We start from the raw sequence: 24929 nt of genomic DNA on the forward strand, positions 1-24929 counted from the left end.
GAGCTGATACTCTTATTGACTTGCTACAAAACATATACATATTTAGTCTACAAATTTTTGTCCAGAACATTTTCTTTGTAAAGCCCTGAGTTCAGCTTTTACTTTACTTTGTCACTCTTCATGAATAATCATCTCTTTCAAGTCAAGAATGAGGGGGAAATCTTCCTGGAAAAATCTAGTTATGTCCCCAGTAAAACTGAGATAGGGATCATAGAACTTGAATTGGGTCTAGCTTAAAATGTTTAAGACCATTTTACAAAAATTGTAGTTCTTGTGACCAAAAATATATTTGGCACTTTGCAGGTGACGAAAAGGCAGCACTAGTCCTAATGAGCCTTTAGTTTGGCAAAGGCATGCATAGAGAGGATATACTACAGAGATGTGGGAAGCTATGGTTTTATATTTCAGCATGGGAGAAAGAAAAGCACAGAGTGTTACTGAGGAAAGAAGATGATGTGAACAGAAAGGTATGCAGACAGCCCTGATTGTCTATGAGATCAGAGAATGTCTTTTCTCCAAACACATTTTGGATTTGGATCTTGCTGTTTGTTTTTTGGGGGCAAGTGGTTGACTTCAAGCTCTGAAGGCTTATGTGTTCAGTTTGAAGGTATTTTTGACTTGAGGACCAGAGCTAATCATAGCCTGAGTGATAATTTAAGTAGAGTTGTTTGGATTTTGGCAGCATGGGGATGAGAACTTGAGGTGGTCAAGTTCAACAAGAGATAGGAGCTACTTGGAGGCCTGAAGAAGAACAGAGGAGAGTGGCATTTGAGAACTGTGTTTTAGCTGCATCTTGGATTGGTTGAAGGAAGAAGGAAAGTGATACCTGGAGGCTGTGAATGAGCCATAGCCACAGCTATCACATACTGGACACATACCATCACATACTCTTTCCAGCCTGGACAGGTTGTGGGATGAAGCTAGAACAAGTGTCCAGTCCCTTACTGGGCTTCTGTTACAGTTATTTATTGCACAGTAGTGGGAGATAATAAAGTTCATTTCCCATGTGAATAGAGTTAATTTTACCTATCAGGTTTCCTTTGGTATGGAAAATTCAAAAGTGTAAGACAATTTATTTTTATGTAGCCAGTTCCCAAAAGCATCCAGGGGAACAAAAATGGCATGATCTTTTCTGAGAAATATTTCCTTCTCTTTCTCCTGTGTCTTTGGGAAAATGTGCAATCTGATGAGCTCCTTATCTGTGCATCGTTACTCTTATTCTCTTTAGAGTTGATGTCACACACTCAACAGTCTGGGTCAAAAGAAGTGCAATAGCAGAGAAAGCAATCTGGCTGCAAATGCAGCCAGAAGAAAGACAAATGCAGTGCTGCTGCGCTCGTGCTGTCCCATTAGCATTCTTCTGACCTAATCTAGAACAGTAGGGATGAGAGAGGATTCAGTTCTGAGGGTTCATAATTTTCTTCAAGGCTGGCTGGCACTGGTAGTGGTGGTTTCATGCAAGCAATTTGTTAAAGAATCTAGTATCAAATGATAAAAAGGAACACCTGCGAGTTATCTTGGTAGCTCAGTCTTTCTCCTCAAAAGAATTGGATTGCTCCTTTCAATATCTCAGAGCTGAGAGCATTGAGCAGCGAGCTAAGTGAGCACTCGTGTAAGCAAATACATCTTGCTGCTTTGCGGAAACTGATGTTCTCATTTTTTTTAGTGGAAGTGAGACTAAATGGCTGTGGTTCATTTTGTGGTTGCTCTGGGAAGGTTGGTGAGCCCAGGATTTACTTCAAGTAACAGTGAGAGGAAAGAGTCTTCCGTTCATTTCAGCTGGCCTCTGAGGGCAGCCACAGACTACTATAACTTGTTGCAACACATGAATTTTGGCTTATTAGCTAATGTCTGGATACATCAAGTGGTTAATATTGGGTGCAAATCTGTTCTTAATGCTTTATGTTAAGCAGCACCTAAAATATATGTATTAATATGCCTAGAAAACAAAATTTAATCAAGAAACAATTATAAGAAATTAGATTTTCTTAAGATATGGAGAAAATCTCAAACCAAAAATAGGTCATTACAGGATGGATCATAAGACTTGCGGGTAGTAGGATCATACATTACCCCAGGGTCCCTTCAAAAACTTGCCCACATGTGTATCCCTTGGAACAGTATGCAGGTAAAAAATGCATAATATGTGGAATGTGTAAGTCATAGATTGAGGAATAACAGCTATGAGCGAGCTCATTCATCTGTGCATAATTTTCAGATTATGTTGTTGTTACTCAGTATCACAAGATGTTTCTGACTGCAAGAACCAAAAAGAAAATATGGACTTGGAACATGAATTGGTTCGTCATGCCAAGTGGAAGGTTTTTCTTCTAGAGGTCAAATCATGTCTTTTTGCCATATATGCTTTGGGGTTTCTGTGCATGAGGCAGACATCTTGCTGTAGTTCAGAGAATTGCAGGAAAAATGTCTTAAAAGAACATAAACCTTCCATTCTTTGCCATTGTCAAAAGGAATAGATACAGGCTGTTGGGTTGAAGAGTAGTCTGAATGCATTTCCAAAAGTGAACTAAAAGTCAGGCTGTTGTTCTGTTTAGCTGAGCATAAAGAAAGGTAGAAAAGATGATTGGTTGGATATGAGTTAAGAAAAGATAGAAATGTCTGAGGGAAGTTATGATTCTCTTTTGTACAAAGACAACTTCGTATTGCACGAGTAGTGATGGGAATAGGAAATCAGTCATATTAACTGATGTCTACTGGAGAATACTCTTATTCTGTCTCCATTCAAACTTACTTTGAAAAAAAAGAATTATTTTCAGTGGGAAAATGGCATGTTTTTTACATACTTTGCCTTTAGCAGAAACAGAAGAAGGAGGTTCCACCTGCACACTGTTTCCTGCTGAGCTTTTGATTTGTGCTTAGAAGCAAACCACTGTATAAATGATAATCAGGCCTCAAGTCCCCAGATTTCCTTTGCTGTTGTAAAAAGCACAGCTGGGATTCAAAAAAAAATCATATATCCCAATCATGGAAAAAATCATATACCCCAAACTCACGGGTTGTTTTGCAGTGCACTTCAGTGGGGCTGATGCTCCTCTGGAAGTGAGGTTAAGCTAGGAACTGGCCTTTGGTTAGTGAGCCAGTAGGTGATGGGCTTTGGGAGGTTCACGTCTTTAGCTGTCGCAGTGCTTTTCTTTCAACAGAGCATTTTTCGGTTGTATAAAAAGCAGCACTTCTATGCCATGTTTTTTTCATTAGACAAAGTCATTTTCCAGGCTTATCCTCTGTGATTTCCAATGGGTGCTGTAAAACAGCATGCCAAGCCCAATTTAGACAAGAACGATTATCTCTGAGGTTTTCTATCTGATGTACTGGGTAAGATGGTATTTAAATTGCACCTGTGGGCTGATTATCCAGCCACACCACAAACCTCGCTATGGTCCCGAGATCAAGCTGCGTAAATAAGACTTTTATTCTGCCTCTGTATCTGTAATGTATTGGTCTGTGCTGTAAGTGGGTTCTTGATTTGGTAAAATGAGCAGCTCTGATGAGAAAGATAGTTGTAAAGGTTAAGAGCAGAGATGTCTGTATCTTGATTTATCTGCTACCTGTAGTTCCTAATAAAACATTATAGTCCCAAAAATTAACAGGCATGGGAGGGAAAGACTGCATTCAGATGGGGAATTTTCTGAGATAGAACAGTGCATTAGGATTTCTTTCATTGCACTGCCATAGCAAAAGATGCAAGATAAGTTTCAGTTACTAGTTCCAATAAAATCAGCTCAGTTTGGAGAGAAAATAAATCAACCTCGGGCACAACTAATGACAATTTCACCTGAGACCTCCATTTCTTTATGATGAAACTGTCAGACATTCTGAGCAGATCATGAGCACAATTTTTCTGTAAACAAAGAAGGCTTCATTATAATATCCACCATCTGATCTTCTCTGCCCGGTATATATTAGCAATGAAAATAAAATGCCTTTCCTTGAAAGAGAAACTATAAAATAAAAGCAACAAAATTTCATTTTTCATTTTCCAAAGAGAAGGACCTGGTTATACCACATGCATGTTTATTCTGCTGCAAGCATAGTTTTAAATCAGAATATCTCAGTTTCTCAGCTGCTTAAGAAAAAAGCTCTGCTCCAATAAAGTTGAGCTCAATTATAAAACTTTATTACAGCAAACAAAACTCTCAGCTCCCTAGAGAAGAATAACATTAAGAATGACGAGTTGTTTGTTGTTTTATGACCAAGTGTCTGTGAAAGGTCCAGTGCTGAACTAATTTCTCTTAATTTTTTCTCATATGAGGATTATTTTTCCTTTACTAAAATAGTTTTAAAATCTCTGCCACAAATTGAAAGCCCAGAAAAAAATTCCCTCTAGACTTCAGCCTTGTTATTGTAATATAATGGGTTTTAGGGTTTTGAGCTTTCAATATTTTTAGTAACCTGTAACTTCTTTTCTCATTTTAAAAAATAAATGAGGTTTGCTATTTATTTAACACTGCTAGACATTTTAGTATAATGAAAACGTAGAAAAAAATCTAGATAAGATAAGAATGAGGGAGTAACCATACCAGTGTGACTGATGGAAATCTTCCATTTCATGGGAATCCCTTTGCAGACTTTCTTATTAATGGCTCAACTAAGAAGGGAAGTTGTCCTGTCCTTTTATAAGAAGCCTTACGCATGGATAACAACTCTTACTTCTTTTTGCTACTCAGACCATGCTGATGGATCTTTTCCTTTCTTGCTAAGGAGAAGATCATGACTTCCTACAAGATGTCCCTTTGTATAGAAGAATCTGAAGACTAGGACAGACTTCTCAAGGCCATCTCACAATCTGTTTCCATATCCTACTCCAAGAGCAGCTCAACAGAAAGCCTTCAAAGGTGGGAAAAGCCCTTTCTTCCTGCCATAGTGTCAGTGCACAGATACGGTCCATGATGCAACGGAAGCTATTCCTGATGTGCTACATTCCCATCTCTCTCTTTCTTATCTTCATCTCTCAAGATAGTGCAGCTTGTGAAATGCACAAGGCTTAAGACCATGCTGGTGCCAGGAGGCTGGAGGACCCAGCTGGGGCAGGAGGTGAGCAAGCCCTGGCAGCTGGCTGAGGCAAGAGCCACACTTCATTTCTTCTAGCACGGCTCCTGCCAGGCACCCTGCGCCGCTGTGCTCACACGTTCACACTGTCTCTCACACTCACCCACTCACTCTTCAGTGGATTAACATTGACATTCTTCTTGGAAAGAATGTGTTCTTCAGAAGCTCATGACTGCAATACGTGGCTATTTATAAATACCAGCAAGTTGAATAGTTTTCCTGCATTGCAAAGGAACATTTCCTAATTCTGCAGTGAGATAGTGCATTTTATAGAACAGTTGGATGTTTTGTCTGGGTGGATTTGGCAATGGCTCCAACAGTTTCTTATAAAGTACCATAAAAATCCTGCATTTGCTATTCCAGCTGTTTCAGTTCTACCTTGGTGCTGAAGTAGGAAAAAATGGTTGAGATTGGCACTGAGTGAAAAGAGAGTGCTGGGCATTAACAAAATAAGTTTATTCTAGTTCATACAAGGATCCAGTTGACTTTAGGAAGGCTTTTATGCTTTCCCCTCACTGCTTCTGTTGAAGTGTGCCACCTTCTTAACAGTGACTGAGGACAGAGCCGTATTTGTGTCATCAAAAGACACAAAAGATTTTAATATAGTGTTACATAGACCCAATCAGGATAAAGTTAATAACAGCAGTTGTTGCAGCCCTATCTTCTCTTTCATTCTCATGATTTTAATTTAAAGAAATTATATAAAAAAAAAAAAAAAGTAAGAAACCTCAGAATTTCTTGGGAAAATATTCTTGGTATAAAATGGTTTGTAAAAAGAAACACTATGAGAATATTATCTGTTTGGGAGGGGTGTGGGAAGAAAGACAGAGAAACAAGTGCTGGAAAACTAGAAAATGCTGAACAAAGGGGAAATCTGGCAGGTGAATTTCCAAAGTATGAAGGCTCTGAGTGCTATGATTTTTATTTTTAAAGAAGTTATCCACCTAGGCAATACCCCAGGTGATGACTTGCCTACCCCTCACTCCTTTTTTCATACAAATAACAGAGAGCAGAGAGGACCGACAAAGGAAAGCAAATTCAAGAGTCAGAGAGCCTGCAGGACAAAAGTCTTTTCCACCAGTGATCTAACCTATAAATCTGGGAATCATTAGCATAGTGTTCTAGATAGCTAATCTTAATTGCTGTGGTTTGGGGAACCGGGGGAGTTAAGTATACCGCTTTCATGAAGAGCCTATATGCATCAGTCTGTGCGTGTGAAGATTATTTATAGAATTAAGTACAAGAAAGCTGTTTAGTCTGGGTAAAGATGGAAACCAATGGGCAACAAAAGAGCAGCTGAGACATGATACCTGGGGTAAACAACTTCAAGGGAGTTAAAATAACAAAAACTCAATAATAGTTGGGAAAATGCTATTTTTCAGGCCCCAGGCAGTTGCACAGCTGGCTTGCCAAGTCTGAGATCCCAGAGATCAAAAAGAATATGAATCTTAAAAGGACCTCGTTGGAACAAGAAAGGAAGGAGTGGGTTGTGAGCAGCTGTCTGGGGATGAGTGGAAGAGCCTGAAAAAGGAAGGGAATGCAGCTGAGCCCGAAGATGGAGAAAACTGAACAGACTGCAGAAATGTAAGCTGAAGCTCGCTGCTGCACAGTGCTTATTTCAGCAGCAGGTGGAAGTAAATCCTAGTGCACCTGGGAATATGGTAACTTGAAATATCTGATTACCATAAAGACTTGCACTGATACCCAGGCTTTTGACAGGGCTTAATTGTCAGTGATCAAGGAAGAAGGCAAAATCTGAAACTGGATTTTGGTGCTGAAATTCCCTTACAGTTTGAGATTCAGCTTTGTTGTTGTTGTTGTTCTAATATTTCCCTGAATTAGTCCCACTGTATTTTCTATGCAGTAGAAAAATTTGTTGTCAGCTTTACTCAGAAGGATCAGTAAAGTGCTAATGCCTTTGTCCAGTAATGTCCATGCTATTAATTATGTTGCAGTGCAGTTGTAGGGCAAGGAATGGTTGTTTTTAAGCAGGAATTGGTTCTTGGTGATGCCTACTCAAGAAAGCAAAGCTGACTGTTACTCACTTGGAAGGAACTAAAACCTATAGTGAACTAAGCTAGGCAACCAGTCATTTTGCAGATGATGCACTGTTTGTATACCTAGTAAAGAAACAACTTAATGGCGATTGTAGGAAGCTTCTGATTTCTTCCTCTGAATGAAAATTAGATGTTTGGAAACTAATGAACATCCACTTATGTGCTCTGAGTCCATGCCTTAGTCTCATGAATATAAGGCATTTAGGATTTAACAGTATTCTTTTAGCTTATTTTTTTCAGAATTAAGATAAGATATCAAAGCAACAAATGTTTGAATAACTGACAAGGAACTCTGCTTACGGCAGTGTGCACAATTTCTTAAATTTTCATTTGCTGTAGGTTTGGCTCACTCAGACATCAGTGTAATACCATAACATGCTTGTGCTTTAACACCATCTGACTTAACATTCCCAATAGCGATTACTGGCTCTAATTCCTCGTCTGTTCTTTGCTCTTTTTATTTATTTTCTGTTGTTATAGCTATAAACTCAAATTTTAACAAGGGCTTAAAAACCACAGAATTTGGGAATTGGTCATCCTTTCTGTCTTCATTGCAAAATGTTTCATGTTTCTCTCATTGCCTTTACGTTGTAGACCAGGTAGGTGTGGTTTAGGTCTCCCATCTACCAGAAACTAGAAATGGATGTGAAAGTACAAAATATGCACTTGTCTTTCTCAGGAGACCTTTAGCACCATGGAAAATGGAGTACCTGCGTTTTCTGTCTCCATTAATATTTTTCCTTAATAAAAGATAAAACATAATAATAATAAAAAAGACAAGCAAAAAGCTTTGGCAATTGTGTTGTAATTTTCCCCTTATGAAGTTAATCGAAGTACAACAAAACCTCTTAATGAGCCTGCTGCTATTATTAGTAATGATCAGTAGGATCTGGGCTTTGAACCAGTGAGCCAGGAGGCTCTGAAGCTTAGATTTCAGAATGGATATAAACTACATTTTAGCAGGTAATTGGGATATTAGGGAAGAATTGCTCCTTGTGTTGGAAGCTCATGATTATTTTTTTTCAGCTTAACAGAAATAAAAGCACCAACAGCATCCCTGTAGTGATAAATTTGTGTGAATAGACAGAGAAACAATTAGCAAAGCCAGCTGAGCAAATATCATGGATTTGCATAAAGAAAAACTTGGTCTTTTACAGTTAGCGATATAAAAGCCACACACAACTGTGAGTTAAGGATAGAGAAACTTGTAGGGAGTGTTTGGATCCTACATAGATGAATAATTCAAACAGTACAAACAGTGTAACTGGAAAGGGAAAAAATATGCTAAATAGAAATAAAAAAAAAAATTCACATAAAGCTATTTCTTTAGAGTCCAAGAAGTTTAGGAATACATTACAAATAAAAAAAAAAAAAAAAAAAGTGAAACTGAAGGCTCAGGTTTCCGAAGAGAGTTATCAGAGGTAACAAGCTCCTGTTGGCTGATCTGCACTATCTGCTGGTGTTTCTGTCAATTATTGGTGAGTGGAAAAATCCTTCAAGGTTTGCTTAAAATCTCTGTAAAAGAAAGTATTGCATTGAAATTGTCTGGAAAGTATGTCCCTTAAGGTCGAACTCCTCTCAAAAATACATTGATGGTGAACATAATGGTGAAGTTATTTTTGCTTTTTTCTTCGACTCTGACCCTAAGCCATACAGGCTAGGACAAGCCATACTCAGCCTTTTGGTAAATTAATTGTGATCTTCTACATGCATCCCTTCTCTGCTGTCAACATCATGTCTGCTAACTCAACTCCTGGCAACTGTATTCAAATGCAATAATGTTTTCTGCTGGAAACAAAAGCTCGCTGAGACAACAGCATGTAAGTACAAGCATTGTCTGTGTGGGACGAGAGTTTAGGTTTGGAATGATTCTTTTATCTTTGAAGCTTTGAAAACCATAATAAATATTTGGGAAGCAGATTCCCTGACTGGGGTTTCTTTGAGATTTTTTGGAGTCCCATCGTGCCTGCCTCCCACCTCTTCCCACAGATTTGTCTCATTTCTGTGCTGTGGCTTGTCAGTTGAGCTTCAGGCTCCATGGAGCAAGGACCGTTGTTTCCCTCACATCTCAGTGAGCTGGCTGCTGTGTGCTGTAAACATTTGCTGCAAAATAATAACAGCCTTACCAAGTGGGATTCGGTTAAACATCCAGTTATTGCTTTTGCATTTGGAATTTCTTCTTCAAATCTTCAGGAAAATATTGGGTTTTCTGAGAGGAAATCCCTCTGCAGCCTAAAAGCCAAAGCCCACAGCAGAAATGGGATCATTTAGCAGTGACCTCCACGCTGGAGTCTGTGCAGTTGGAACACAAAGCTCTAAATATACTGCCAACCTGTGGCAAAAGATCACCATTTTGGATCCAATCTTTGGTGGATATTGAGATAAATACTGTATTTTATGGGTGCTTAGAATTCTCCCAGTGGACCTGAACAGCAAATCAGTTTGCTGAGCAGTTGCTAACAGACCCTTCTGGTGTAGCTGAGTCCATTCCCTCACTTTTCAGTAAAACGAATACGTGCCAATTTTATTATAGGCACACATCTGCCCCAGCTCATGTCAGCGTGGGCTCAGATGTCCAGGTCCACCCACAGATTAATGTTAGCAGGGAGTAGCAAGCAATGCAACAGCTCATTTTTTTTCCATCTCTGTAGAGAACTGGCCTAATGTTTCCACTGGACATAAAACTATGCTACCTCATGCAGCAGAGGATTATAAAGTCGATCAGAAATACCGTGCCACGGAGTTTTCAGAGTGACGTATATCCTCGTTCATCTGCCTCTCCAAAATTATTGTCCACCTAAGCAACTTTTCTGCATCTTGGTTAAGTGCCAAGCATGTTCTCAGCACCAGGCAGGAAAAAGGAAGGCTCAGTCCTGCTCCTCAGAAACCACCATCACAAATCAGGCATTGACAGCCTTGTGAAACCCATGGGAGAGCCAGGTCTTAAATCGTCACACATTTGCAGTTCTGAATCGTTACTCAGTGGCATCCTTGCTGGCAATGGTCTGTGGACATGGAAAAAGTGAGGCCTGAAGGACGATTTGAAAAAAGATAAGACATCAATGGCTCTGGCTCTGCACAAAACTCACTGGGCCTGCTTTGACATCCTGCAGGGTATGTTTGGTGACTAGGTAGGGCTGCAGAGTTAGTTGTGATGGCATTTTGCTCCTCAGATGTTCTGAACCAGTGTGTTGTTCCCGTCAGCAGGATGAGAACTAGGAGTAGCCCATGCTATTTCAGGGAAGTTCATTGCATTCCATCAGTGGTGATTTCCACAATTCCTGCTGCATTTTTGCTTTGGCTCCATCTGCAGCTCTTCCATCTGCAGCTCTTGACCCTTTCCCATGAATTCTCCTGCTTCTTTCCACTCCCATTCAGCATAACAGCACCAAGCATTCTGTTTGGTTTTGAAATGTAACAAGTTGTTTGAACTCACCAACAACAAAAACCTTTTCCTTGGGAAAAAAAATGCTTACAAATAAATAATGAAAAGTTTAAGGATCAAAAGCAGAGAGCGTCTCTGACTGATGTCAGCGGAAGTCTTCTCATTGACACTAACATCATTTATAGCTACATAAAGGCCAGGAAGATATGCACAGGAATTATATATATATATATATAATCTGTTCTTTGTTGAAAAATGATAAAGCATCTGGGAAATTGAGATGAGGGTTAAATAAATAGCAGATTAGATAGATTAATGATGATATACTTAAATAGGTAGGATAGGTTATCAATAACTTCATAACAGCTTGCTGGAGGTATTTAAGGCTGTCTATTCACTCCACATAAATTTCCTTTTCTGTTTGACAACAGGAACAGTATATTGTCTATTGCCAGGAAAAAGTGCATGGGCAGGGCTGGGAGGGCCAGATTTCATGTTTCTTCCACAGTACATCATTGAACATAGCACCTTGATTTGTATGGAAAAAAAAATCTTAATTTTGATTTATAATTTTTTCTGTTTGATAGAGGGATGTCTGTCTTAGCTCTAATAAAATTGCGAAATATCTTTTTAAGCATTTATCCAACACTACTAATACTCACTGAACAGTGCAATAAAAATGTATTTGCTGTCTTCCAACACCCATTCTCACAGAACGTACTCCACAAAAGGAAGTCACTTTCATGCTTTTACAGCTCCCATTTATTCTTCCAATTTGTTCTAAGGTGATCCAAAAGGTAGAAATGCAATGTCTTTGTATGCCCATGCATTTTCTCCTTCCAGCATGTATTCCAGCAGTAATCTTGTGTCATAAGTAAGTAAATAAAACCAACAACATATATTATTACCTCTTGCTGCCCTGTGTCTGCTGTCCAACATTACTTCATAACCCACTGAGTTTATTAGGGGGATTTTTGTAGGAAGTTTCTGGAAACGCTGGTCAGATGTAATTCCACTGGAGTGAAACAAATATTTTTTGACTTTGTGCTTTTGTGTGTCGAAGCCAAATTTATGTCTGGGTAGATGTGTGGGTTTTTTTTTGTTTGTTTGTTTGTTTGTTTTTCCAGATAAGGCAGTAATACAACAAGACCACTGTCTCTGCATTCCTCATATTTAGGGTTTATCAAGCTTTTATTAAAAAGCTCTTTTTTTTTTTTTTTTTTTCTCTCTCAGAAATGTACCAGAGATGACATAACCGATCCCAGAATTTAGTTCTGTAGACCCTAAACTCATTTTCATTACATATTTAAGTTAGGGAGATTGTGATTAGCCAGAAATCTTTGCACCCATACTGTATTTACCTTTGCATCTTAGATCTTTTATTTATTTTGCACTCGTTCTTTGCACCAGTGCTGTTTGCCTCAACATCTCAGATCTTTTCTGTCCATACAACTGATGGCTTTCCTTGAATGAATTGTCTTTGCGCTCTTCTGTAGATCCATAGCTAAACTTATTTATCTAGGTGGAAATTAATTATATCTCATCTTCTTAGGGAAACTGGATTCATGAATTGAATCCATTGAAGTATTATTGCTGATAAAATGATCTGTGTTTCATTTCTGGCCATATATTAAACTCCTGAAAGAGTTTAATAGATAGAAAAGAGAACAAGACAACCTTTTACTCATCAATGGAGCAGACTTAGAATAAAATGAATTATATTGTGCTGCATGTACCTGCTATAAACAGGCGTGATGTTCCCTGATTAACTTAGAGGCAAGGTGGGCAAATCACTCCATCCCTCTCTGCTGTTTCTGCCTCTGGGATCTTTGTTCAGGAGCCTGGCCAAGAGCTGAGCCATGAATTAGAGCTCCCTTTTCCCACACGTCCCCCTGTGCCCCAGCTGTCTGACCTTGCTGCCTCCTACACGTGGATGTAAAATAATATTCAGTAGAGGAGGCCAGCTGTGTAATTCATATTAATACAAGAAATCACACTGAGACAGACGGGATTCTTTGTGAAACTAAGGGTTACTTGTGTGACTCAGAGACCGAATGTTTTTCTAGGTGCAAGCAGTGTCATTAACGGAAACGAGGAATTCAACTAAGTAAGTCTTGATAGCTGGAATACCTCAATGCCACACAGTCAACAGCCAAATATACTGTGTGCTAAGAGTGTGGGAACAGAGAAGCAAAAATATGGAAGTGAATAAGGAAGAGATCCTAATAGTTTAGTAAAGTTATTATTTTTTTTATTTTTTTTTTTGTACAGCTTTAGTGCTTTTTTTCTGTGTCTCGCAAGTCTGTTGCACTAGCTAGTGTTGCTGTCTTTGTGATTTAAATTAAATTCAGTACCTCAGTCTCATTTTACTGTTCATTTTACTCATTCCTTACAATGAGAAGGTCTTGCATCAGTATATGGCTTTAAACCACACACTAATGAGCACTTGCTCATTAGGCAAGGATTGCAGAATTTCACGTAATACTAGCGTGAAGCAGAGAAGATACTTTAAGAAATGCAATCTGAAATTCTCAGCATTGTAAACCTATCTTTTTTTATAAGGCAAATTCAAATGCCTTTTGTTTTTGTTCAATTGGTTTGTTTTTTAGATTGTGCAATTGGTTATCCCCTCTATGCTGGACATGTATCTGTCCTTTTAACATCCACATATTGAAAATCCTGGAAATCCTGAAACAAAGAAAGCGGAACTTCTATTTTCTGGAAAAGTTTTCATCTTGCTGTGATCTACTTGGCCACTGGGCAATGTGCAGACAATTTAATACATTTGCTACTGTCTGGGTACTTAGGCTCATTCTATTCGTATTCTATGCATCATGTAATTCTGTGTTTCCACATTATTTATCCAAGACATCAACCTAAATTATCTTTCATGTTTGCCAAGCATTGGCCTTACCTGCTGAGAGGCAAGGGTAGATCAAACCTCTGTCAGCACAAAACCTCACTGAAAGGGGTGAGATGAACAGACAAACTCTTGGCCTCATTGAAGACGATGGAATTTTGCCATTGACTTTGTTGGATTCAAATTCTTTCATATGAACTCCAGCACTTTGCTTCAGGAGCAATGAACTACTGGCTTTGTGAACAGGCAGAGCACCATTCAGTGCAGCTCTCCGAGCCCTGTAAAGCTCTGCTGAGCTGTGTCATGGGCTGGCCTTTGCAATAAACTCCTACTTTCTATGAAAGTGAAAAAGGAAATTATTTGTTTTTGCCCCAAATTGTTTATTCATGAGAACAATCCCACGCAATCAAAAGAATTACTCAGATTGAACCGTTGTATAGCTGCAAGTCTCATGGAAAGTGACAGCCATACAATATTTACTTCTTTATGATGTTGCCAGAAGTTTGTATCCAGGCAGAAATGTTAAGATGCCTGTTTTCCTTGTAGTTCTCTTTCCAGCCTTAAAACTCTAAGCATGAGAAGTAAGCAAAAAAGTTCCCTTACCTTGACTGTTGCTTCCTTTTTTTGATTTAAAGCTTTGCAAATAATAGAGCATGGTGTCGGCAGTAAGGAATTTCTGTCCTATGATTTGTGAGACAATTTGATTTTCTCAAAGCTGCTGGAGGTCCAAAGGAACAGCCTTGTAGACCTGCTTGTTCATATGAGTGAGGGACTTGGATTCCAGCACTTGTGGCTATTAACTCTGTTTCCAGCGTGATACAGCTTACACTGTGAACTCTGGGAGAGATATAGCCCAGGCTGGAATGCTACAGCTTGGCATTTTGTCCTTACCTTTTCTTTTTAATGAAAGTGTTTCATGGCATGTTACCCTATAAGCACTTGCATCATCCTGCCATAAAACTGTTCTATGAGTCTTCTTACTTAGCCCCTTAGCATGAAATACCCTAGAGAATTTCTGGGACCTGACACTTCTACTGATGAAGTTAAACCTTGCGTTTGGAGTAATGTCCTTGATTCCAGCAGCTCAGCTGACAGATTAATGCACAGTACAACCTGTGCAATGAAATCAGAATCTGGGCATCCATTTACATCGGGCATGACATTTGTGTAATTTAAATAACCTCCCATGGCCCTTGTGTGAATGTTATTGGTCGTGTAATTACAGACAGAAATGATCGTGCCCATAAATCAGGTGAACTGTGTATAAGTCCTTGATATTAGGGAGTAGGATCTTGAAACGTAAGTTATAGGCAGAAGGAGTGTAACATGCAGAAGAAATTGCTCTTGCCAGAAAAAAAAATAATAAAATAAAGTTGATTCACAGAGCTCTATATAATTTTTAATTTATAATAAACTTCCTTTATCTTAGTTTTTGTACCTTCTGTTAAAATATTAAATAACTTTATATCAAATGTATCCCCTGTGGGATTGGAAAGGAAATGGAAAGCTTAGCCACACATTAATTACATTCCAGGATGTGGTATATAGCTTAATAAGTTTAATTTAAAGAACCTTAGAACAGAGACATTTACGTTTTAACTAGAGCAAACAAAAGTTGTGCTGCACACTTTTAGACAAACTTTTTTTCCTGTCAAGCTAGGCTTTTCTGACAAGGTGCGCTTCCCTGCAGCGTGTCAGTCTTGTTACACAGGCTAAATTGACTTTCTGGAGTTGGCTGTTGGGGAAAGGAAAGGACAGGACAGGACCGGAGCGGACCCAACAACCACCAATAACAACAACAACAACAAACACCAATAAAAAGCATTATGAGAACCAAGCAGAGAGTGTAGGCAGCTTTAAAGCAAAACTTTGTAAAAAACAGATTGGACTTTCCCAGGAAAATGAAGTCATTTATTTCTGTTTGAGGAGAAGATATTAAAAGGACCAGATATCTTCCAAAACCAACAATAAGTGTTTAAGATGATAAATGTTATTTTAATGATCCCTTTCTACTCTGGTATCCTAATATCAGCACATATGTCTGAAACAGGAAACATCAAAATTTGCAAAGAAACAATTGACATGAGACAAAGATCCCATGCAAAATCAGAGACAGATTAATAGATCTAATTTACTTAAAAGATATTCACAAACTGTTATAAAAAACAGATTGGTCATAAGACTTAAAGTTGCTACCATATGCATCTCACAGATTCTGTTATGTTCCTTATGCTGGCAAACTGACTAATGATTTCAAGATTGCTCTTCAGACAAGAACATGACAATTCGTGTGTTGTGCATTAAAGCTCTTCATGCTCTGCAGCAGAGTGAAACATAAATTTTGCAGAATTTAGATGTTCTTTCACAATCTGGTCTGGGAAAAAGGAAATTGTATAGCAGCTCAATATATATTTTAAACAGAGACACTTAGGGTAGTTGAATGAGGTAGTAGGTATACTGCCTTTATATTTAATTTTACTTTTTTTTTTCTTTTTTTTTTTTAATATATATTTTTGTCCACAATTTCAGTATTTCATTATTTGGTGGATTTTTATATTGATAACTTCTGCAGAGCATTTTGCTGTTTTCTTAGGTGTGTCTGTTTTTCTTGTGAATAGACAGAGTTTGGAGGCATGTGGGACTGTAGGACAAGCAGCACAGCCAGACAGACCTACTGAAAAGCACAGCAATTCAACTGCGTACTCTGAAACCTAATGCTGCAATTAAAAATATCAATACTGTCAGTAATCCAATAACATTATCAATGCTAAGCACAGGTATTTAGAAACATATCCAAAATATGTCATTAAAAATCTTATTATAAAATAAAAATACCATTTCTTAGGGAACTCTGGGGGGACTAAAGTCTCAAAAATGCATTCAAGTCAAGAAAGGTTCAGATTCTGGAAAAAAAAATGGTTCCATTCAAAAACATCAACAGCCTCTTTATTGGGGTTCATTTGGGCAGTTTAGAGAATATGAAAATTAACACTTTTTTTTTTTTTTTTCCCTCTCCTTATAATCTTTGAAGGACTAGAACTACTTTTTTAAAAGGGAAATTCATTTTGGAAAACACTTGGACTGTGGAACCGTAGGATGTATGTGGGTCAGCCCAAGTGCTTGGTGTTAGCTGTTAATTGGAACTCAAATTCTTACTCCTTTTTGCAGGCGTGTATGCCTGAAAGGTGATAAAACCAGAGCAGTTCTATGCAGCACCGTATGCTACAGAAGTTCCTTAAAACCTTTCCTACAAACTGCCCCATCTCACTAGCAATAGGTCTACTTACAAATCCTGGTAGACTAGGAACTTAGACTTCATTTATCTTAGACAGTTAAAGTCCTAAATATTAAGAGAAAGCCCAGCTGCCTAGAAAATGTGCTCCCATGCTCTTCTGCACAAAAAGATGACTCCGATGAGCTATGCAATTGGTGTCAGAGGATTTGAGAGTGAAGCTCTAACCCCATGTGATCCAGTGGCGAGGAAAAGTCATGAATTTACTGAGCATTATTTCTTCTGCCTGGCAGCGAAGACAAGAATAAATGAGCAATTACCACTAAGTTCCTCTCCTCTGTTTTAATCCTGAGACATGCCCTGCAGCATCACACTTAAGAATTTGAAAACATTGAATCACACTATTTAATTGTGGTTGCTTAAACCTCCATTTGATTGTAGCAGAGTTTTGATTCTGAAGACAAAAGACAAAAAAAAAAAAAACAAACAAAGAAAAAAAAAGAGTTAATCTATGCTTATAATTGTGGGGTAAATATCATGTGAACTCTGGAAACAAACAAAATCATTAGTAATTTAAGAAATGCCTTTTCTTCCCTGTTACTGCTATTTTGTTGTAACACAACCCGGTGGAGTGGGTTTTGCATGTGGCTGTGTGTTTCCAAGGGATGGCTAGATGATTAGTAATTCAACATGACCTTGAATGCTATCACCCACAAGCTGGTAATCACACAGCTTATGTCTATTTTGCTATTGCTTTGAACAGGGGAAGATGGAAGGATTTCCCTTCTTCATGAATATTTTAGCAGCAGGGCTAATCTGATTCCATATGGTATTAATAGAAGTTCACTTTTTTATTTTTAATTCAAATAATGTCTGGGAACAGCATTTGATATTAGTCATGATAGTATGAAAATATTGTGTCAATATGTTGTCCATGAAAAATATTGAAAGAAAAGATGTATTTTGTGGATGCTGTTCTCCAAGACACATCCCTACTGTTCTGTCACTGCTGCTCCTGTGGTAAGGCACTGGTTTGTACATCAGATCCTCCAAACACATGCCAAAGGTTGTGTTCATAGAAAATGAGAAGACGAGGATGTTCTTAATTGGGAATATAACTTAATTTTTAATGACCACCTTTCATTCCAGGCCGAGATTCTCAAAGTCCTGATTTGTTCAGGCCTTTTGAAGTTCCTAAATTCAGTGACGTAGCTGAGGGTAAATGGAAAGATTTAGCACTTATCCAATTCTCATTTTGGCATGGGACAGTGTCAAAACTGTGCATACATTTCTCCCTACCAGGCATTGACTACTGAAGCGGTGAATCCAGCTACGTGCCTCTACAAACATTCAGCAGCTTTCGGGCAGCCAGACCCTGATTCGGAAGTCTGGTCTGTTTTCTATGGAAATCATCTGTTTTGGGCAACGGGGACAGCAGAGGAAACACTAGTCTGATGCTGAGTTTGATTAAAGGCAAATTTAGACAAGGATCAGCTATGTCAAGCACCATTCCAGGAAGTACTGGGAGCAGTGCTTTCCTGTGATCTTGTATTATTACCGAGGCTTTGGCTAATCATGTTTCATATGGCTCCCTCCTGCACTTGCTCAGTGCTCTGGTCTGTCTTCATCATGCACGGTCAGTGCCAGAGATGCTGGTGATGTAATTGCAACACGGGGAACATGTGTAGTCCTGTATAGATGGACACAGCTGTGTGACCTTAATATCCTTCCTAGCTGGGTTTGGAAATTAGCATCATCTCTGTGGTCCTCAATAGCTCTAATGTGCCAAGGGCATTTCTTGAAAATTCTTTTCTCTGATTTTGCTTTCCACCACCATACAATACTCTAATTGATGGATTGTAACTTTGAAGAACAGTGTGCCTAGAATGGAAAATCCCTAAAAAAAAATCTGGAAACATCACATCGTGAAACGATGGCTCAGGCTCTGAAGAATGTCACCAATCCATCATTCTTCTTCTGATCTCTCTGTCTTTATCTGTCATTCTGCCTCACACCCATGGACATGATAAAGCACATCATGGAAGAGGCAGTATAAAAAGCGGTGATTTGCTTACATCCCACTAACAAAGTTTAAAAGGCATCTCCTTTCCAAGTTTGTTGCCAGCATGCTGCCGTGGAGTGAATTTCATGCACACCGAGGAATAAATGCTGCTCTGGAGTGGTTCTTCCAGAAGTTTGAATTGGTCTGCTTGCCAAAGTAGCATCCCAGCCCTCATCATGTTGTATTCTACAATATGGTGATTGAATTGTGAAAAAAAAACAACTACTTGATCTTTTTTTCTTAAACAGAGATGCGTGGGAAAAGGAAGAGGCTTATATTTCCACTTTCAACACCCCCAAATACATTTGCTTAATATGGTCCAGGAGGCTTATCTTCAACAAACCTCCATGGATGTGAGTCAGGCAGAGTGAATACGCATGGATTGAATGCAGGAAATGCATTTCAACCTCAGGATACCAGGATATTTTGCGATAGATTTCCTTACTATTTTGTTCACCTCTGGCATTGCTATTCCACAATCTTTTTCTTATAAGCACTTATCAGTGAGCCTTTCAGTGCTATTTGCACTGTATCATTTCCTCTTACACCAAAAGATGAGGCTATGAAACAGCAATCTGTGTGCCAACTCTATCACTCCTCTGTATAAAATCCTGATACTGAGCCTCCTATTTCAGGGGATCAATGCACAACACAGCCCAGGTGGGTGGAAATTAATTGATGTGACATTTTACAATTAATTCAGAACACTGGGCTAATGTTAAGAGGGGTTTTAATTATGCAGATGAAAGCTCTAAGGTTTCAGAGTATGGCAGAGGGAAGTACAACTCAGTATTTGCCTTGTCTTTGCCCTTTCTTCTTGAGCATTGCAGAGTTAGTGGACATTGTCAGAAACAAAATGCTTGGGCAGCTGGAGCTTTGCTCTGGTTAGTTCTTGTATATTGACAACTTTTTTCAACATAAGTATTTTAATGCACCTTTCTTTTTACATGTTAGCAGGTACAGTAAAAGAATTAGATTATATTTGAAGTGACCTAGAAGGGTTGATAAGAAAGAAAAACATTTTGTGGCTATATATCCAGCTATTAAAATATTCAAGATGGTTGTTCCTTCTTTGTAAATGCAAATGCAAGAACCATAAAGCATATGGTAAGGGATGCTTTGTCACTCTTAAAGCACACTTTTGCTAATGTAGAAATGAATTATGTCACATTCCATAATTCAGGGATAAGATTTTTGAACATAATTAAGAATGTACTGTCTGGTCTTTGAGACACAGGTGCATGTATTCACTTTGTCTATTTCAGAAATAAAATCAAGTGGGAAGCTACCAAAAATATTTTGTGCAAGCTTTTAAATGCAAGGGTCTGCTGAGAATTTGCATAATATCTTACTTATGAAATGTAAAACCTGTCATAAATCATAATTCAATTTATAACACAATTAAATGCATGTGGTTCTGTTCTCTTTTATGGTTCTTGGAAATTGTTATCTTGCATAGCTGAAGAAAGGGGGGGCTGCAGAAAGCAGAGAATGAGCATATTAGAATAGAGGGCAAATATCAGACAGCCATTTCCTTACAGATTTGGGTGTTGTTGTTGTTGCTGTTGTTTTTCCAGCTGTCCACTCAACTGAAATAGTGCCGCATATTTCAGATTCCTCCTAATTTCTTATTTTATTTAGGACACAGAGTGCCATTTGTATCTCATGGAACTCAGGCTGTTTTGCTGCAATTATTTCTGAGAAATTTTCTGCCTTTTTAGTCTTTTTGCAGCTTATGATCCTCAGCAAATCTCTCTGGTAAGATAAAGACATTCTTATCCTCTGTAAAAGGGATAAAATGATGTTTATAAAACTTACCAAAATACCCTTCATAAATTCTCATTTCAAACCAGGTGAAGGCCTCCATTAAGTTGGCAGCAGTATTTTTCTAATACACTGTGTTTTTAAAGTACACTTGTAAAAATACATTGCCAAAAATGTAAACTTGTTCTAGTTCTACCATTGGTTTTATTGTTATGTCAGAACACATTAACCTTTTGTGGATTATAGAAAGATCAGTTCTAGAAATATTGTTGGTTACCTAGAAAACCTGAACTAAGAAATTAAAATACTTTTTTCAAAATGTGGATGTTACATTACTTGAACCTTTATATTTTATTGCATTCATGGACTTTGCTTTTGAGCAGATGGGGCAGCAGCAATCTGGGAAAATGGTAGTTTGCTCCTACCCTAAGCATTGAATATGGAAAAGGCCCTTTTTCCATGCAAAAAGACCACCTCTGGCCTTACTGATCATCTTTATTAAACTGACTAAGTTAATTTTTTACTCCAACTAGTATTTTAGAACTAGAGAGCTGGAGGGTTGTCCCACAGAGGCAGAATTGCTAATGAAAGCCTTCATCTTGCTTTGCAAACTGGTTTCAGCAGAATTTAACTCAGGCCATTATTTCTGAAGGTGGAAAGGGATAAAAGATGTTGAGGAGGATCTAGTGACATCAACTCCACTTCTGTGACTCTGACCCAGAAGGTCTCACTTCATGTTTTAAATCACAGTGTCCTAATTATAATATATCACACACACACACATACAAAATCCCTTAAAATGGATAAGCTTTTATTGTATTCCAAAGTAAGACATGTGACATTTTTGTGAAAAGGGCTTTACTTCCACAGTTCTTATCTCTGTGTCATTTTGCTGATTCAGATCCCAGTGTTATTTCTGGGATCTATCCTGTCATTTTTGTCTTGGCATTTTGGTGAGGAGGACAGTATTGTTTATACCTTTTTGGTTTTTGCCCAGTTGCTTCACAGAATGGTTTCAGGGAAGTAATTAGGTATGCAACATGGAAACTATATTCCTGTATGCTCTGTGGTCTGTTCTGCCCGAGTTAACCAGCAGCAGCCTCTGTCATCCTAAGGATGTCACTTGTTGGCCGTGCTTCTGTCAGTAAGTCATGTTAACATTAGGAAAGAAAAATATAATCAGCTTAGTAAACCTTGTACAGCAAACAAGTGATCTGTTAATGTGTTTGTGCCACCTACTCCTCTCCTAGGCTTGATTATCATCGAGTTTCATCATTTGAATTTTGGTTGTTGTTTAATATGTGGTTAAATTTGCATAGACCTGGAATATGTAGAACGTTAGAGCTGATGATATGAAATGAAAGACACCTGTGTGCTTGGTTCCTAGTACACACCAACACAGGAATATTTATCTGATTTCAGTTACATTTCTTAGGTAAGGGGAATTCTGCCACAGACATTTCACCTTTAGAAGGATTTCTCCAATATTCAGTGTCATTTTCCCTAAAGGAAAAGCACCATAGAATTTAACAGCACTAACTAGAGAACATCATAGAAATTGCATTTCTATACCTCCAGGACTGAATAGAGATTAATGTATCTTCCACATTCTTATCGAGGTATTTTATTGCATTTTATAGGAATAATACAATTTTCTCTTAGATTATATGGGATAGTTAAAAGAACAATGTTGTAATTTCCTTAACAAATGCTTTAAGACCTTCCTACAATTGTTCATTTAAAAAATTTCATTATTTTCTCTATAGCTTATTTAGGCAAGTGTGGTCATCCATATGTGACGAAACAAATTTAAAAAGGGCACTTTATGTTCCAGTTGCCAACAGTTGGGTGGATGGGGTTGCTTAATATCCAAGACTTTTGGATGAATTATGAGCAATATATTAACACAATTACAATGGTAACACAGATCAAAGAATGTAGCTGGGAGGTCTTATTTTAAAGTATGAGACTTTATTAAAATGTACTGGTTTTGATTATATTAGATTAAAATATCTGAAATATCACCTAGTTTCTTCATGTTCCTGGAAAAGTAAATTCTGCTGGGGAACTGAATCTTCAAGGTTTCAGACCTTGACTTTTAATTCTTTTAAAGTGGAATTGTCATAAATTGGAAGAATAGCCACATGACCTTTTTTTTTATCTGTGTTTTGACATTCAACACATATTCTCATTCAGTTTAAATTATTACCTTCTTCTTTTGTTTCTGGACTTTATTGATTCAGATGGAGTAAACCAGCTTGAAAAGACCTCATTTCTTCAAAGGAAATAATTTAACAAACAAAATAACTTTCCACTATTTTAAAATTAATAAATATTTAGAAATTATTAGTGCATTGCATGGAATGAAAACACATGGGAAGATACAAGTTCAAGTTTTCCAACTCACAGGTCAGTGTGCTGTAGTGCTTAACTTACCTATTTCTAGTTCTTGCGCCAAGATGCAGAAAACACATCAATGCTGGACACTAGTATCAGTGATAATAGGCCTCTAAATTACAATCAACAAGAAACAATCACTGTAAAGACACCAAACAGAGTCTTCCCCTGGTACATAATAACTGGATTGAGATAAAAATCACTTTTTGTAATTCATTCACTTCCATTTGCTACACATCTTGCTAACATTTGTAATTGTGTTAATATGGTAAGTAAAGCATCCTGTTGTGCCACACAAACAGTTATTGTTTTATTTTATTTTATTTTATTTTATTTTATTTTATTTTATTTTATTTTATTTTATTTTATTTTATTTTATTTTATTTTTAATATTGCTGTATTGCTTATATATTACATTTTGCACTTGGTATTGATAGAGTGCTGTTTAATCTCTCAGCAAGTGTACAGGTAGAAACTGGCACTGCCTTTGCTTTTGCAGTGAGGAACCCCATTCCCTATGAATTATGCTTTCAACCTGCACAGCTAGTTATAAGCCTGGGGGAACAGCAACTAGTTTATTTCATGCTGTACAGTATACTTGTTCTTTGCATTGCAGCACAAGTAAACACACACTGTGTATTTCCACAATTACTAGAACATACTTTTAATAGCAGTGGTGATTTCTTTCTTCAGTTACCGGTGTTACAGATCTTGCCACAGATTTGGAAAGGCTCAGAATGAGATAGCAAGGAAGTAGTTTATTACCGACAAATAGAGGTCAGTTTCGTTCACCTATGGATTGTTTCTGAGATCCTGAAAAACCCTGCTAAAACTACCTAATAAGATAGAGAAAATGGGAGGAGGGAAAATCAATCTCATTTCTCAGTCTATCTAAGTGAACAAAGAATTGCGTGTGAAACAGAACAGAGTGAGTCAACAAAGCTCACACTGAACCAAAAAGAAAAAAATAAAAAGCCTACTTTGCATAATTATGTCTGAATTACAGTAAATTTGACAGAACATGTTCCATTCTAAGCCCTAAGGTCTTATTTAGATGGAGCACGATATCAAATGCACTGGCTGCAATGTGCTCTTTCTGGGCTAATCTAAAGTCTCATGGGATATCATGCATGGAGACAGCACACAAGTTGTATGGCTTCATTGGCTTATAGTCAGCTGCTCGGCTTACTCAATACACGTGTTGAAAGCTGGGATAGTGCACTGTCAGATCTCTCTAGGCTTTTTTCTTCTGGGGTGGCTTCCCTATCTCTAAAATAGAAATGAAATAGAAATTATTAATGTTATTCTGATAAGAGAGGGATAAGGCTTAACACCTGAATACTTGAAAATTGCTTCAGAGGATACTTCAAAAGTGCCTAATGCTATAAATCATGTTTTTATCAAATGGTATTTTATCAACATTACTGTGTCAGGGGTTTGGCTGTTTCACCTTTATGCACATATTTAACTTGATGCCACGTGGCTCATGGCAAGGCTTTCATGAGCAGCATTACCTGTGCAATTTGAATATGGGACTTTATAGAAACCTAAAGGAACTGAGCTATGCCCTATCTCCTGTTGCAAGGTAAGCTACTTGAAACATGTCTTTTCCTCCCAAAAGTTATGAGTCTAGAAATAGTGTGACCAAGGTTCTCTAAAATCACAGTAACACAGTTTTATCAGAATGAAAATAAGTTATATTTACAAAATTGCTGATACTAACAAAGTCTTCTAGTATTATCAGCATAAGTGCCTTAAACTGTAGCAGTTAAGAATGCCTGTTGAATATCGCAAGCTGCACAGCATCAGGAGGCACTACAGCAGTAAGATGCTTAGAAAAACAGCTCAACATCTCATAGGCAAGAGCACAGTAAATCAAAGATAAAGTAAACTTTCTAGATAAGCAAGAGCATTTTAATGTTATTCTCATTAAACTTATCTCCAGGAAATAAGTAAACAGCCTCCATGCTTTCTCCGTCCTTCTGCCAATTTACATCTTAATGGTGAAACTGTTGCAGGTTACTTATTCAGCAGAGCAAGGGACTGATTTGCAACTTGTTGCTTCGAGTGCTGCCCTTAAATTCTGCAGGGCTGTTCAGGGCAAC

At 37.9% G+C, this 24929-nt stretch overlaps 2 protein-coding genes and 1 long non-coding RNA gene across 10 annotated transcripts in view; 2 read left to right on the forward strand and 1 right to left on the reverse strand.

Annotated features, from left to right (window-relative positions):
- Positions 1-11530, reverse strand: part of CTXND1 (cortexin domain containing 1) — a 50371-nt gene extending 38841 nt beyond the window's left edge. Inside the window, exon 1 of one of the 2 annotated variants that reach the window (XM_068696316.1) lies at positions 11418-11530. The gene's annotated coding sequence lies outside the window, so the exon portion shown is untranslated. Of the gene's footprint in view, positions 1-4538; positions 4712-11417 lie in introns of those variants that run through there. The other variant, XM_068696315.1, reaches the window with a different exon arrangement.
- Positions 1-24929, forward strand: part of ARNT2 (aryl hydrocarbon receptor nuclear translocator 2) — a 175542-nt gene that overhangs the window by 42961 nt on the left and 107652 nt on the right. Inside the window, exon 1 of one of the 7 annotated variants that reach the window (XM_068696307.1) lies at positions 19168-19323. The exons of the other annotated variants lie outside the window; for them this stretch is intronic. The gene's annotated coding sequence lies outside the window, so the exon portion shown is untranslated. Of the gene's footprint in view, positions 1-19167; positions 19324-24929 lie in introns of those variants that run through there. 7 annotated transcript variants of the gene reach the window in all.
- LOC137863283 (uncharacterized) lies at positions 4862-9052 on the forward strand. The gene is made up of 2 exons (XR_011100834.1): positions 4862-5052; positions 6450-9052. It is a non-coding gene; the product is annotated as an uncharacterized lncRNA (long non-coding RNA).

This window comes from Anas acuta, chromosome 12 (assembly GCF_963932015.1).
Source record: "Anas acuta chromosome 12, bAnaAcu1.1, whole genome shotgun sequence".
Taxonomy (NCBI): Eukaryota; Metazoa; Chordata; class Aves; order Anseriformes; family Anatidae; genus Anas; species Anas acuta.